Below are 14,683 nucleotides of genomic sequence, written 5' to 3'. Positions count from 1 at the left end.
CTGAGCCGAAAGCAGTCGCTTAACCAACTGAGCCACCCAGGCGCCCAGTCTGCCATTTCTTATACCACAGAATACTGTGCCTAATAATCTGGTGCCTTGGCAGAGAATGTAACTTTGGAATCCAACTCCTGTCAAAAGTCTCTATAGAAGAAATTTTTTTTTAAAGATTTTATTTATTTGACAGAGAGAGACACAGCGAGAGAGGGAACACAAGCAGGGGGAGTGGGAGAGGGAGAAGCAGACTCCCCGTGGAGCAGGGAGCCCAATGCGGGGCTCGATCCCAGGACTCTGGGATCATGACCTGAGCAGAAGGCAGACGCTTAATGACTGAGCCACCGAAGCGCCCCTCTATAGAAGAAATTATTATATCTTCTAGATCTCTTTTAGATATTCCAGGTTGTAGTTGAAGTTTCATTTGTTCATTTGTTTTTAGCTTTGATTGAGTCATATCATCAAATAGCTGAGTTTGTCAATCATAGTGTCTTGACTTCTAGAAAACTCATTTAACTAAGGTAATTATAAATCATGCCCCTGGCTTATATTTGGAGATGCTATAAAATATTAATATCAAGCTTGTAGTACAGTCTCTTCAGGGATTTTTTTGACATTGTCCATTTAGTATTCTCTATTGGAAAATTCATGTAAAGAATCAAACTGATTTCATATTTGTAAAGAAGGCCCTCTTTGACAAGTTACTGTTTTAGGCCTAATGTACTCCCTATGTACAAGAATGAGTTGTTAATCTGTCTAGTCTAGGCTCAGATATTACTGGAGCACTGTTCATTTCTCTATGCAGGAAATCAGTATTAAATGCCTATTATATGCTAAGAAGGGTACTAAGTCCTGCTAATTCAATGGTGAATAAACCAGACATATTTGTTACTCTCAAAGAGTAAAGAGTCTAATGGGGGAGACAGGGGTATAGTTAAGTAATAAAACAAATAAATGTAAAATATGACTATGATAAGTACTCTAAAAGGAAGGTACACTGTTATAGAAGTATATTTAATTATTGGACTTATTCAACCAAAAGTGAATGTTCTCTTCCATTTCCTTGTTCTATGCTACTAGATAATGTTAACAGTTTGGCTTAATACAGATGCAAATAAATCATCCCTAAAATATTAGCACTCCGTGTGATGGGTGAGGTTCTAAAAAGAGAGACATCATCTGGGACAATATTCTCTGAAGGTAGCTGGTTGATGTACCAGTGGATTTTATAGACTTGGCTAATGTGGATTTTTTTTTACCATACATGGCTGTGGTGTTGCCAGAGACCGAGGTCTGGGAGTTGGTGGTGGAGAGGCTAGGTGGTAACTTCAAACAGAGTAAGGATGGAGATTTCCTTTTAGGGGGGCAGCACTCTTACAGACCAAGCTGCAAGACCATCACCTAGAGCTTAGAGGTCCATATGGACATGGAAAAGCTTTAGTTAGAATCAAAAATTTTTGTCACAACATCAGTTTTTTGTCAACTGTAGCTACAAATCATGAAGGCCAAGATTAATACTGATAGAGCTCTTTTGTAGGGAGATTTTGGAGTTTGGATTATTAGTACTGAGCCTTGGTAGGCAGCACTAGGTTGACTAGATTCTACCTCTCTTCATCTTGTTGACAAGAATTATGTTAACCTTCTACATTTTGTCCTGTTTCTTGGCCTTGGCTGGGGGAGTGGTGAAGTCAGGTCCTGCTGGAACAACAAAATCAAAGTTGAGAAAGAATTTGAATGCTGACACCAGGGTAGTGAAGCCTATCCAAGATCTAGGGAGTTAAATTCTGAGGAAAGGCAAGATTAGGGCATAGCATCTGGCCAAGATAGTTGCTTCTCTCTGCTCCTCAAATAGCTCTGGTTTGGGAATTGTCAAGGAAAAAGGTCCAGGGAGAGCAAATGGCAACCCAACTAAACTGTGGAAATAAAAATCATAAATTTAAAGAAACTTGAATTCCTGCCTGGTTAAAATAAAAATATATTACAATGGTTGATGATAAAATCTTGGAATAAAAGTGGGTTTGTAAATATTTTCCAAACCATGACCACAAATTTGTTAGAGAATTGCCCAAGAAGAACAAAGGTTTGTTCAGATGTAATCCTTATGAATTCTGTAATTTATCATTATGATTTTGCATTGCTATACCTTTTATCAAGAAGATCAGAATCTCCTCTCACTTTGAGCTGATAGCTACAAAGGTTCTGTTGCTCTCCCTTAAAATGTACCCTTTGAACTATAAGCTATGATCACAAACAAAGCTTATATGTTAGAAAATTGTATTTGTTCACTCACATTTATAGACTATATTTGTCACTGGTAATTGAATTTTCTCACTAACCTTGTGATAATTAACCTGTGGGCTATGTGGTCTTATCTTTATTTAACCTACCAAAGTAAAAATTGTGTAAATTTTCTTGTTAGTTAGAAGGATGCCTTGGATCTTGGGTCTGTTTTTCTTTTCTCCTCCTGACTATGTAGGGAAATCAATATGATAGCCTCTGGCAGAGATTGCTCCCTTCCCACAATATCCACTCTCCTTTTTGCCTTAGTAACAGAATTCCAACTTTATTCAGTCAGTGATGTGCCTAGCTAGCTAGGAATTGTTTGTGTTTTCTAAGCATTATTAAGAGTTAGGGACCATTATATACTAGCTTGTCTCTTGACAAACAAGAAACTGTCATGGATTATTTAAACTTTGGAGATTTTTAAAAAGTTACATTTATTTCAGCAGATGATGTATTTTTCAAGCTTCATAATGCCAGATAAAAGTCTTCAATTTACCCTGACTTCTGAATGAAATCCGTGGAGCTGAACTAAGCCGAAAAAGAAAATTGTGAAGGGAAGAATATTGGACTTTAATATTTTACCACTTTAATTTATAAGGAGACAGAATTTTCACTGGGCATTTTATTTTCTGTGTGGTAGAATGATGATAGAATATTGTTCATTATATTCAAATTTGAGAAAATGTTCCATTCTCATATTTGGAATAATAATGGCTGATTGTGTGCCTGAAACATTTGTTATTTTTGTCCATCTGGGTATCCCTTCTCCCTTCACTAATAAAATGCTCCTGTTTTATTTGATTGAGACATCCTTCTCTAATTCTCAGGCCATGTGATTGGGAGGGGCTGATCTACTTCCCCACTCTGGAGCAGAGGCAATTCCAAGTCCTGACCAATCAGAGTCATGGGATTATTGTTTCAGGGATAAGCATGTGACATAAGCCTTCAAGTTATCTCTCTCTCTCTCTTGCAGAGTCTAGAGTACTAACCGTTATTACACAATGGAAAATCTGTCTTTCAGGATTAGTAAGGTGGGAAGATGTACACACTGACACAATGTTGATTATCTTTACAATGGCCTGGAAAGAACCTGCCTATGAATTAAGTCAATACAAATGTAGAAGAACTAAAAGATGGAAAGCAACCTAGCCCTGATGTCATACTTCACAGCACACATCTGAAGTTTGTGCCACATCTGTCTTTTTTTTTTTTTTTTCCAATTAAGTGACACAATAAATTCCTTTCTTTGCTTAAACTTCATTTGGGATGATGTTTGGTTACTTGTAATTGAAAGAATGAATCTGGCTACCACAGATCTGTTCACTGTAAAACTCTTTCTTGTGAGCCATGTTGAATTATGTAGCTGGCATAAATTGAGATTCAAAGTAGGAAAGGGAGAAAATTTAATCCAGTATTAAATATGTTTCAGAGTTAATGTTTGATGTCTAATGTTTGATTAGGCAAAAACCTAATTTCCCACTTCACTAGACCTTGGAGGCTACCAAAGAGCTCTTCTCCTACATGAGACACCATTTCCCTGGTTGAAACTTGACTTAGCTATTATTAGGTATAGATTAAAATAGAATAAAAATGAGAGAGCACAAGAGAGAGTTGGGGATGTTAGGCTGTCCTCAGGCCACACTCATCTCTGCCAAAACCTCTCTTAGCCCCACCGAGGGAGATAGACATATTAGTTCCATTAATCAGTGTACAGAGCAGGTAGCCAGGCCACACTATTTGTGGGTGGAGTTACTGGGCAATGAAACTCTGTGCACATCCAAGTTCAGCTTCTAATCTCTATTCCACTTCCTAGTTCCATGCATCTGGTGGGTTTATTTCTGGGAAGGTTCTTGGGATGTGATAATTTTTTCTGCTCTTTTTCTCCTTTTTTGTCTCTCATCAACTGCTATAATATATTTTTATTTTAACCAGGCAGGAATTCAAGTTTCTTTAAATTTATGATTTTTATTTCCACAGTTTAGTTGGGTTGCCATTTGCTCTCCCTGGACCTTTTTCCTTGACAATTCCCAAACCAGAGCTATTTGAGGAGCAGAGAGAAGCAACTATCTTGGCCAGATGCTATGCCCTAATCTTGCCTTTCCTCAGAATTTAACTCCCTAGATCTTGGATAGGCTTCACTACCCTGGTGTCAGCATTCAAATTCTTTCTCAACTTTGATTTTGTTGTTCCAGCAGGACCTGACTTCACCACTCCCCCAGCCAAGGCCAAGAAACAGGACAAAATGTAGAAGGTTAACATAATTCTTGTCAACAAGATGAAGAGAGGTAGAATCTAGTCAACCTAATGCTGCCTACCAAGGCTCAGTACTAATAATCCAAACTCCAAAATCTCCCTACAAAAGAGCTCTATCAGTATTAATCTTGGCCTTCATGATTTGTAGCTACAGTTGACAAAAAGCTGATTTTTTGTCACTAGTGTTATTTATGTGAAAAAGAAACAGTATGCTTATACAACAAGAATGAAGTAAGTAAATGTTTGGTTTTTTTCTTTTTACATTATCTGCCTGGAGGTTAAAGGCCTCCAGGCTTAATTTTGTATAGTGAAGAAACCTTAGGCTTTCCTAATCTGTTTTCATAAGGCTGCACTCAAGCTATCATTGGGTTGAATGCTAATGTAGAAGCTCGACTGGGGAAGAATTCACTTCTCTATTTATTGAGGTTGTTGGCAGAATTCATTCCCATGTAGCTGTAGGACTGAGTCGAAGTTTTTTGCTGATTGTCAGCTTCAGGCTGTCCTCATCTTCTAGAGGTTGCCTGCAATTTTCTGCCACATAGTTCTCTCCAGAGGTAGTTCAAACTGTGGCTGTTTGCTTCACGGCCAGCAGAACAGTGTCTCCTATTAGTCTGCTAAGGAATCTTCTATGACATAGTGTAATGATGAGGGTGACATCCCATTATGTTCACTATATAATGAAACCTAACCAAGGGATGAATATCCCATTATCTTTGATAGACTAAATTAGGTAGAAGAAAGTCACAGTTTCTTCATATACTTAGAGGAGATTTTGCAGAGTGTAACACAAAGGGGTAGAGACCATGGTGGTCATCTTAGAATTCTTCCTACCATAATCAATATTTCCCAAAGTACATTTCATTGAAGATTAGTTCCATTGTCTATATTCATTAAGAATCTTTTTAAAGTAACAGAATGCAAATGCCAGAAGACTGATTCAAATCATCTTAGGAAAATAGGTAAAAATGTGATTTTATTTGCTCATAGGACTTAAAATGTTAGCTTTAGGCAGAGGACAGGACAACAATGTGATTAGGACTGAGAAGGATCCTCTCTCAATAAAAACTTGGTATAATAAATAAAAGGGTTTATCAAAAATGGGAAGTCATGAATGCTGGATGCAACTGGGAAAAGATCTGATAGAGGAATTAGCCATAATGCAGAATGTGCTGAGGTTAGGATCAAGGGCAGTCCACCTGCACTCTCCATGACTGACATTAAATCCAAAAAGACTCTGTCATGTGCAAAATAAGAAAGGAGGAAAACAGGCTTATGTCCTTCTACCCTGTCATATTGTCCTTTATCAATAAAACATTGTCTCTTGTACCTTTCTGCATTTGTAAATATTGTTATTTTTTCTTCTATGATAATCTTTGCTCATCTTATCCTTGTCTGCTACGCACCTGAAAAATTCTCATTCATTTTTTTGTGACCCAGTGTGATAACTATAAGAGGTCTTCTCTAACCTCTGCCTGTCCTTTAGGTGGAGTTGGGTACCACAGTCCACATGTCCATAATTTGGCAGATACTGTTAGTAAGCTTAGCCAGCCTCCATTTCAATCCCCTTCTTCCTTGATACCTCTGACCAGTTGTGGTCATATGACATGGCTCTTGCAAATAAGACATAAATTACAGGGACGCCTGGGTGGCTCAGTTGGTTAAGCGGCTGCCTTCGGCTCAGGTCATGATCCCAGGGTCCTGGGATCGAGTCCCACATCGGGCTCCTTGCTCAGCAGGGAGCCTGCTTCTCCCTCTGCCTGCCTCTCCCCCTGCTTGTGTTCTGTCTCTCTCTCTGACAAATAAATAAATAAAATCTTAAAAAAAAAAAAAAGACATAAATTACATTTTAATGTGGGGGGAATTGTTTTCTTGAGACAGGAATCCTCCCTTTTCTCATGCTATTCTCTTTCTGGCATTGAACACATACATAATGGCTGGGGCTGCAGTCTTGTGACCATTATGGGAATGGCAAGAGACTCACAAAGACCTGGTCTCTGTTATGCTTAAGATGATGGAGCAGCCTAGCAACCAACTATACTTAAAAAACAAAAACCAACATTTAATTGTTTAAATTGGGCTCTTTATTACAGTGGGCTCTTATTACCTGCAGCCTAATAAGATCCTAAATGAAATATATTTTTATGTATTTCTAGATGATAGCACTAATTACAAACTGACAGTTATTTAATTTTTTTTACCTATCCTATGGTACCATGAAGGAACTCTTTCATATTGTAAATGTTATCTTGTTATTTCTATCTTATTCATTGTAGCATCCATAGTCTTAGAAGCATACCTAGCACATAGTAAACATTCAGAAAATACCTGTTAAATGTTTTATCTTCCAAATTTTAACAGCTTATATGGAGAGAATAATGTATTCTTTTTTTTTTTAAGATTTTATTTATTTATTTGAGACAGAGAGAATGAGAAACAGAGAGCATGAGAGGGAGGAGGGTCAGAGGGAGAAGCAGACTCCCTGCCGAGCAGGGAGCCCGATGCGGGACTCGATCCCGGGACTCCAGGATCATGACCTGAGCCGAAGGCAGTCGCTTAACCAACTGAGTCACCCAGGCGCCCGAGAATAATGTATTCTTATTAATCAGAATGAAAGATTTCTAATGGTATGACTTATCTAGGTTTTTCATTGTCAACTTATTTTATTTAGCACGTTGTCAACAGCTTAGAAATAAAGGGAAGACAGGTGAATACAATCTATAGGTGCTGCAAGAACTGTAGCTATAGCCAAACTCTTGGATGATAAAAGCAGCATTCAAAATGAAATACAGAAAAATTGGGGAAAATCTCTTATCCTAAATGTAGTAAAATCAGTAGCATCAAATGAACCTAGCACTCAGACACACATACACAAATAAAAGCCAAATCTACAATTTTGGATTCAGAGTAGATCAGAAGCAAAAACTAACAAACCCTAACCTGTTTGCTGAACATTAGGCATGTCAAAGTTAAATCAGATGAAAAAGCATTGACAGGATGAAGAATATTTAACTTGGGGTCGATGATTCTTGTAGATACGGAAAAGGTAAGGAGAGAGTGTTTACAACATGTATTTCTTGTAGGAGCACTTTCTTGTAGGAGATAAATTAGATTTTTTCGATGCAGTTTCAAAAGGACTAAGAGAAAAATTTGGAGCAAAGTGTGAAAAGCTTCAGGTTGAGAAACTGGAGCTCAAGATGAGGAAGATGCTATCAACACAAAATTTTCAAATGTAGATTTGCCTTGTGAGACCCAGAGCTGTGCTGACGGGCGGTGCATTGTCATGTAACCACCTGTTAAAGGCAATGACAGAGAGTTTTCTGCTTTGGTTAGAAGCTTGACTAACTTGCCTGTTTAGATGTTTTCCTTTAGGTTAAACCAATTTGATAGATTCTTTTCTTTTGTTCTACAGGATGGTATTTTGGAGTATCTTCTGAAATAAAGTGACAAGGTAGTGGTCGTTAGGGGGTGAGGACTTATCAACCATATTATTTTTTAAACTTGGTTTTTATAACACCAATTTTCCTATCCTGTTACTTCCTTATCTCAGGATAAAAGTGTTTCTAATGCTATGTGCTGATGTTGGATGACAGAAATTCTATGGTGCTTGCTTATTTCAGTTGTGTGTTGACAGCTGCTTATACACAAACATAAGCGTGTCCACGTTCTGAGAAGTGTTGAACCAGAGGTCACGGTATGCATGCCTGCAAGATTACCTGCATGATTATAGCATCTTTTTAGTTTGGCTTGTACAGTTTTGGACTTTTTTGAATTTAATGCTTTTGAAGATGTAATCAGTAGTGGACAAAAGGGAATTGGCCACAAATTTTCCAGACCCTGTTGTATTTCATTCTCTCATGAAAGTGTGGGCTTTTGCAATCCACTTTGTCTTCCAGGAATAGATTTGAATTATGCAGAATTGGGATGAGTTATTGATCTGATGACCCATATATTAGTATTCCTGGTCCTCACTGCCTAAGCCGTATTAGCCATATTTCAAGTGCTCACTGGCCACATGTCACTAGCCGCTACTGTATTTCACGTTGTTGGCCTAGACCTTTAAGGGAACCCCATAGGAATGACATATAAAGTTCTAGGGGTTTGCCATGTGAACAAAACCTCATTCTTAATTCTACCTCTTCTTTCTTTCCTCAGTATCTCTCTTGGGTTATCTATCTATCATCTATCTATCTATCTATCTATCTATCTATCTATCTATCTATCATCTATCTATCTATCTATCTATCTATCTATCTATCATCTATCCATCTATCATCTTTCTATCATTTATTTTTAATGGTTTTTAAGTCTCCTATGGTTCTGTCTCCCTCTTATTCCAATAATTTACCCCATTTTTGGAAACCATTGAGTCCCAAGTCCACTCTTGTGTCTCATCAATTACAGAACAAGAGTTTAGTCTGTTTTATTCACTGCTAAATCCCCGAAACCTAGAAAAGTTTCTAACATGGAGGTAAGAATTAAGAAAAATTGGTCAAATGAATAGGTAGATAGATGAATGACTTCATGCTCCAGATTTAACCATGGGTTGAAAGTGTTTCCAGCTCTGACATATTTCTTCACTTATTTGGGGAGAGGAGTGATTCTTTGGGTAGAGAAGAGACAAGTAGATGATCTAACTCGGTGAGACTTTTTTTAATCTTCCAAGGAAAATTTTTTAAAAACCTAATATCCTACACTGTAGAGATTAATTTCCTCTGTTTGATAATCCTATTCCACCTGTTAACATAATTACCAAGAGATATTGGCTGTTTTCCTGATGTAGGTTATGTTACAAATCCTCTTTAATTAATTTGACGATTAAAGGTCTGCTACCAAAGGTGATATCTTGTTATAGTGCTAAAATAAAGGCTAAGCTTATCAAATATATTTTATATGTATATATCTTGAGGGCTATAACCTTTTTTCCTTTACCAGCTTAGCCCAGTGTCTTAAATGTCGTAGGCAGTCCATAGACATTGTTCAATCATTCAGCGAAGCCAAGCAGTGCCCTAATCACATACAATACCTCAGTCAACAGATTAGATGAAAATCCTTGCCCTAATGGCGCTTACATTTAAGTAGAAGGATAGGAAGAAAGAAAAATAGTAAGCCACAATCACAATAAATAAGGAAAAAATACACTTTATTACACAGTGATCAATGTAATGGGGAAAAAAAAGTAGAACAGGAGTAAGGAATTGTTGGGGGGGAGGGATAGGTTGTAACTTGAAGTAGGCAATGAATTAAAACATTGTAACTGAGGCCCCTATGCTCTGATCTCATGCAATATATCATTATTTTAAAAGAGAAAGGTAGAGTAGTACTATGCACATATTGTTTACATGTATAAAAATGCAACTGAGTATTTTTTAATAAGAAATTTTATTTGTATAATATTAGTTGGCAGTGCTTTAGCTTGGATGAGACTGAATTGCTATTAGCTGAAAGGTAATGATAGAGGGCTATGCAACCAAGTGGGGAAAATATAATCAAGGAAAATATATATGCCTTACTCAGTAACTTTTATTTAGAAAAGAATAGAAAAGATCATGCCAACCAATTTTGAGGAGTTTAATAAATATTTTGCAAATACCAATTATAATAAGCCAATAATGACAATGACCTAAAGAGGGCAGAATTATAAAATTATATTTGAAAAAGACACATAACATATAGCATCAGAATTATAGATATTTAGAAAATAGTAATGAAGAAAGAGGGGCTATATCAACTTAGAAGTTACAGATATTAAATGGGGCTCTTCAGATTATATGTCAAAAATACATCATAGGAGCAAGGAGCCATCCAGATTTATTCACATTCATAATCCTATAAAAATTAACCTTTTAGCCACATTACATTAGGACAGCCATTAAGTTGAAAATAACAGATAGTTAGAGAAAGCAGCATGGTGGAAGACATTACAGTAATCTTTAACCATAGATGTGAATTTGGTCTTAACTCTGGCAACTAACAAGTGACCTTCCATGTTTGCTGCCATAAATGAACTGGTTGTACCAAGGGCTCAGTAAGATCATTTCTAACTCTGGAATTATATGACCCAAGCCTGTCCAAAGATTCTTCTGGGTTATTTTAACTAAAAGAAATCATTACCTGGGTTTAGAGAACTGGATTGATGCTATTGAAGATCATATAATCTCCCATCATGAACCCAAGACCATGCAGCTATTTATCAGCATAAATTTTCCTTTTAGTTGGCTCCTTATGCAATTTGAAGTTTTTATTTCATTTCTGATACCAATCCATTCTGTCATTATGTTGGAAATGTAATGGTGGAGGATTAGGTGGGCATAAAGCTATAGGGTTTGTCCTGATGCAAAAACACATTTTTCTAAATCAAATAGGTAGCAGAAAAATATCAATACCTTTAGTCATAATGGCCTCAATACCAGGGGCTTAATGGTAAATTAACAGGATACAAAAAAATAAAAGGCCCTGATATAAAGACTTGAAATAGTTTCAGATCATCATTACGTGGTCTTACTGTTAACTCAGGAGAGTTCCACTTTCAAGATGCCAGTGTGAAGAGTTCTATGGACCTAATTTCCAGTGAAACAAGCAAAAGTAGTGAAAACTATAAGACATCATCCAACCACCTGAAGTGTCTGGAAAAAACATAAGGGTATACAGCAAAGAAGCAAAGGAAGAAACATGTATTCAATAAAATCTACTTAAGTGCAGGAAGATGCTATATATGTGAGCATCTGTGAACCACAGCCCACCTCCTCTTTCTTTCCCATTCTAGTTCAAATTAACAGAAGCTTCATCCTGGGTGGATGTGGCCAAGAAGATGGGCCTCCTTGTCCACTCAGCTCCAATCAAATCTTACTTTATCACATTCCAGGGACAATCACAAGCATTTCACATTCCCTCCAACTACAAATTGAAGAGGCAAAATTCCTGGTGAGTATGGCTGAGAACTTAGGGGCTACCTTCTTCTACTTTGCCCCTAGCCAGAGGATGGAGACTCTCCTACATTCAGGGAAGGTTGAGAATACTTGGACCAAGATGGCCCTCACCCTGGCTCACTCACAGGACACAGGTGCCATGATGGGAGAGGCAAGTGGAGAAATCCAGAGACCAGCACCATGTCCAGTGCCCAGAACAGTGGCTCACAGAGCTTGTCCAGGAGAGGCAGCTCATGGAAAAGAAAGCTCTGTAGCTCTTCCTAAAGGAACAATCAATTCATGCATTCACAGAATAAGAGAAAGATCATGCAATCTTCACAATAGGTACTGAAAAAAAGCATTTAGTGAATTAAACAACGATTTGTGATTAAAAAAAAGAATTGGGAAACTAAAACTAGGATAAAATTTCCTTATTCTGGTATAACTTTTCTAAAGGAGAAAATCTTATGGCATGCATCATATTAATGGTGAAATATTGAAATCTATTCCTCTCATATGAGGAAGGGAAGTCAAGAATGCCCTCTATTACTTCTATTCATTATTGTGCTCGAGACACTAGCCACACCAATAAAGCAAAAGTAAATATCCAAACACATACATAAATGATATTGGAAAGTAGAAAGCAAATTGCCATTTACTCATGGCTGATTTTATTGTATACATAGAAATCCAAAAGAATCTGTAAATAAGTTATTAAAACAAATACATGCATTTAGCAAGATTGCTGGATAGAACTTTACACTTATAAATTTTATTTTTATAACAAAGAATTTTAAGTTTTACAGAAATTACTAAAAGAATAGAAATATATTTTCTACTTTCAAAATGAAGAGCAAGAGCAGAATACAATGTAGGGAATCTGAAGACTACCAAAGACTGCTGTCAAGGAAAGGAGACTGAAGATTAGCAGTGACTTAGGAGGTGGGACAGGGTCATTTGTAAATCTGCCCTCCGCTCTATTTCTAATCTTCTGTGTGCTGTTCTGTATCACAGAGGGCTGGATGCCTGACAACTACCTTCCAGACATTTCTTTGCCAGCTGGCTTCTCTTAGGCTCTGACAATGTGGCAAAGGCACTGGCAGGTGATTGGAAAGTGGCTGGGAGAGAGAAGCCGAAACCGCACACCTTTTTGGGGAGATGAGGAGGGTAGATCGTTCAGCAGAGCCTTCAGCAGCAGTGGCAAAGGGTGATGCGGGAGCACCTGGGTTCCTCCCCCGGCAGCAAGGGTTCTGGCAGGGGGATAGCAAAGCAACAATAGCAGCAGGCGCTTTAGCAGCCCTGGCCAACCTGCCCCGCCCCCATTTGCCCCTGTGACAGCCGTGAGGAACTTAGGGCCCCGGGGTTCCTGCACTAGCAACGGGAGAACGGGCCGTGGATTTCTGCAAGGCAGCTTCTGCAGTGCTTCTGAAGAGTACTAGCTAGAGAGGGAGTCCAGCAGCTGCAGCTGGGCAATGACTGTGTCCTCCAGGTGATACCTTTTCCCCTCCGTTCCCGTAGCCTAGGATAGCTGTGGTTTACTGCAGAGGCTAATCGTTGATGAACTTGTCCTTTCCTAGCTACTCCAGGCCTTCTGAAACCTTTTGCACCTTATTTCCTATATTAAATTTCTTCCAGGTGAAATACCAATTGAAGTTTCTATTTTCCTGACTGAACAATGATACTGATATAGGATGGGAGTATAATACTGCAGAAACTGAACCTGTTTGTCCTTCGTCTTTTCTTCCACATTTACTCAGATTTGATTTAATTTAGTAGTATTTATATTTAAATTTACATATCTAGAATAAGTTCTCTCACTGATTTAATACATACCATGTAAGCAAATTGAAAAATTGCATAACAAAATATATATCAAATAGATATAAGAATATTAAATCAAGAAAAATATTACATTTTGTACTTTGTGTTTTATAATATTAAAATACAGTAAGTCCCTCTGGAATTTAACACATGGAGTATAAATAATAACTTAAATCAAGATAAACATCATATGATAAGTAAATACATTTTCCTTTCTCCTAAAAATTATTTTTTGGGGCACATATAGAGAAGAAAATGTGATTATACTTTTATTTATTTCTAAAATTTATTTATTCATTTTTCAGAGAGAGAATGCCTGCGAGCAGGGGGAGGGGCAGAGGGAGAAGAGAGAGAGAGAGAATCTCAAGCAGACTCCCCGCTGATCATGGAGCCCAGCATGGGGCTTGATCCCAGGATCCTGAGATCACAACCTGAGCAGAAACCAAGAGTCGAATGTTCAACTGACTGAGCCTCCCTGGCACCCCTGAATTTCTTCACTAGATTTCAAGTTTCATATTTTGATTTTTTATGACTTGTCACAATGTACCTATTACTAAGTATTGGATTTCCTGATTATGTTTAAATTATGATAGCTTGTTTTTCCATTGAATTTCAAGGAACGTGATATGATTCACTATGTATACTTATGAGTTGTTATAATTACAGAGGGAAACAATATATATAAAAATGAAAACATAATTTTCGATGTAGGATAAAAGCTTAACTTTTACAAACACTTATCAGTGAAACCTGTGACGCAGCAGGAGCAAATGAGGATGAAGACAACTGCTATAAGAAGATGTGCTTATGTAGTTTTGTGCACTGTGGTGCGCTTCTATGTCTAGGGAAGTTCTCCACATTGAAAAATAATAGTTATTTGTATTAAGGAGCTCTTTAACCCAAGATTTTCTGAAGATGACTGAAAGATTTGTTGAGAGTGACTGAAATCTCAATCAGAATTAGAACTATACATTTTACTACCCATTAAATTAGGCATACAGAAATTATATGTATTTGCACATAGATGATATTCTTTTTTTTTTTTTTTAAGATTTTATTTATTAGAGAGCGAGCGAGAGAGAAACAGAATGAGAGAGGAGAGGGTCAGAGGGAGAAGCAGACTCCCTGCCGAGCAGGGAGCCCGATGCGGGACTCGATCCCGGGACTCCAGGATCATGACCTGAGCCGAAGGCAGTCGCTTAACCGACTGAGCCACCCAGGCGCCCTAGATGATATTCTGATATGGGATTTTTTTTTCACTTCTTTGTTTATGGCTGATCCCCTATTGGATCAATATAGATTACCTTCAGATGGTATAATGTAGAGGAAAAAGAGTATGTGCCCTGGATGTCAGCTGTGTGGCTTCAGTTCCTGGTTTCATTGCCAGCTGTGCAGTCTTGGGTGAGTTCCTTAATCTCCCTGCACTTCAG

The sequence above is a fragment of the Mirounga angustirostris genome, unplaced genomic scaffold (assembly GCF_029215605.1).
Source record: "Mirounga angustirostris isolate CCGP_5_RB_7025 unplaced genomic scaffold, mMirAng1.0.hap1 SCAF_2, whole genome shotgun sequence".
NCBI classification, from domain to species: Eukaryota; Metazoa; Chordata; class Mammalia; order Carnivora; family Phocidae; genus Mirounga; species Mirounga angustirostris.
Note: the sequence above shows the minus strand (reverse complement) of the source record.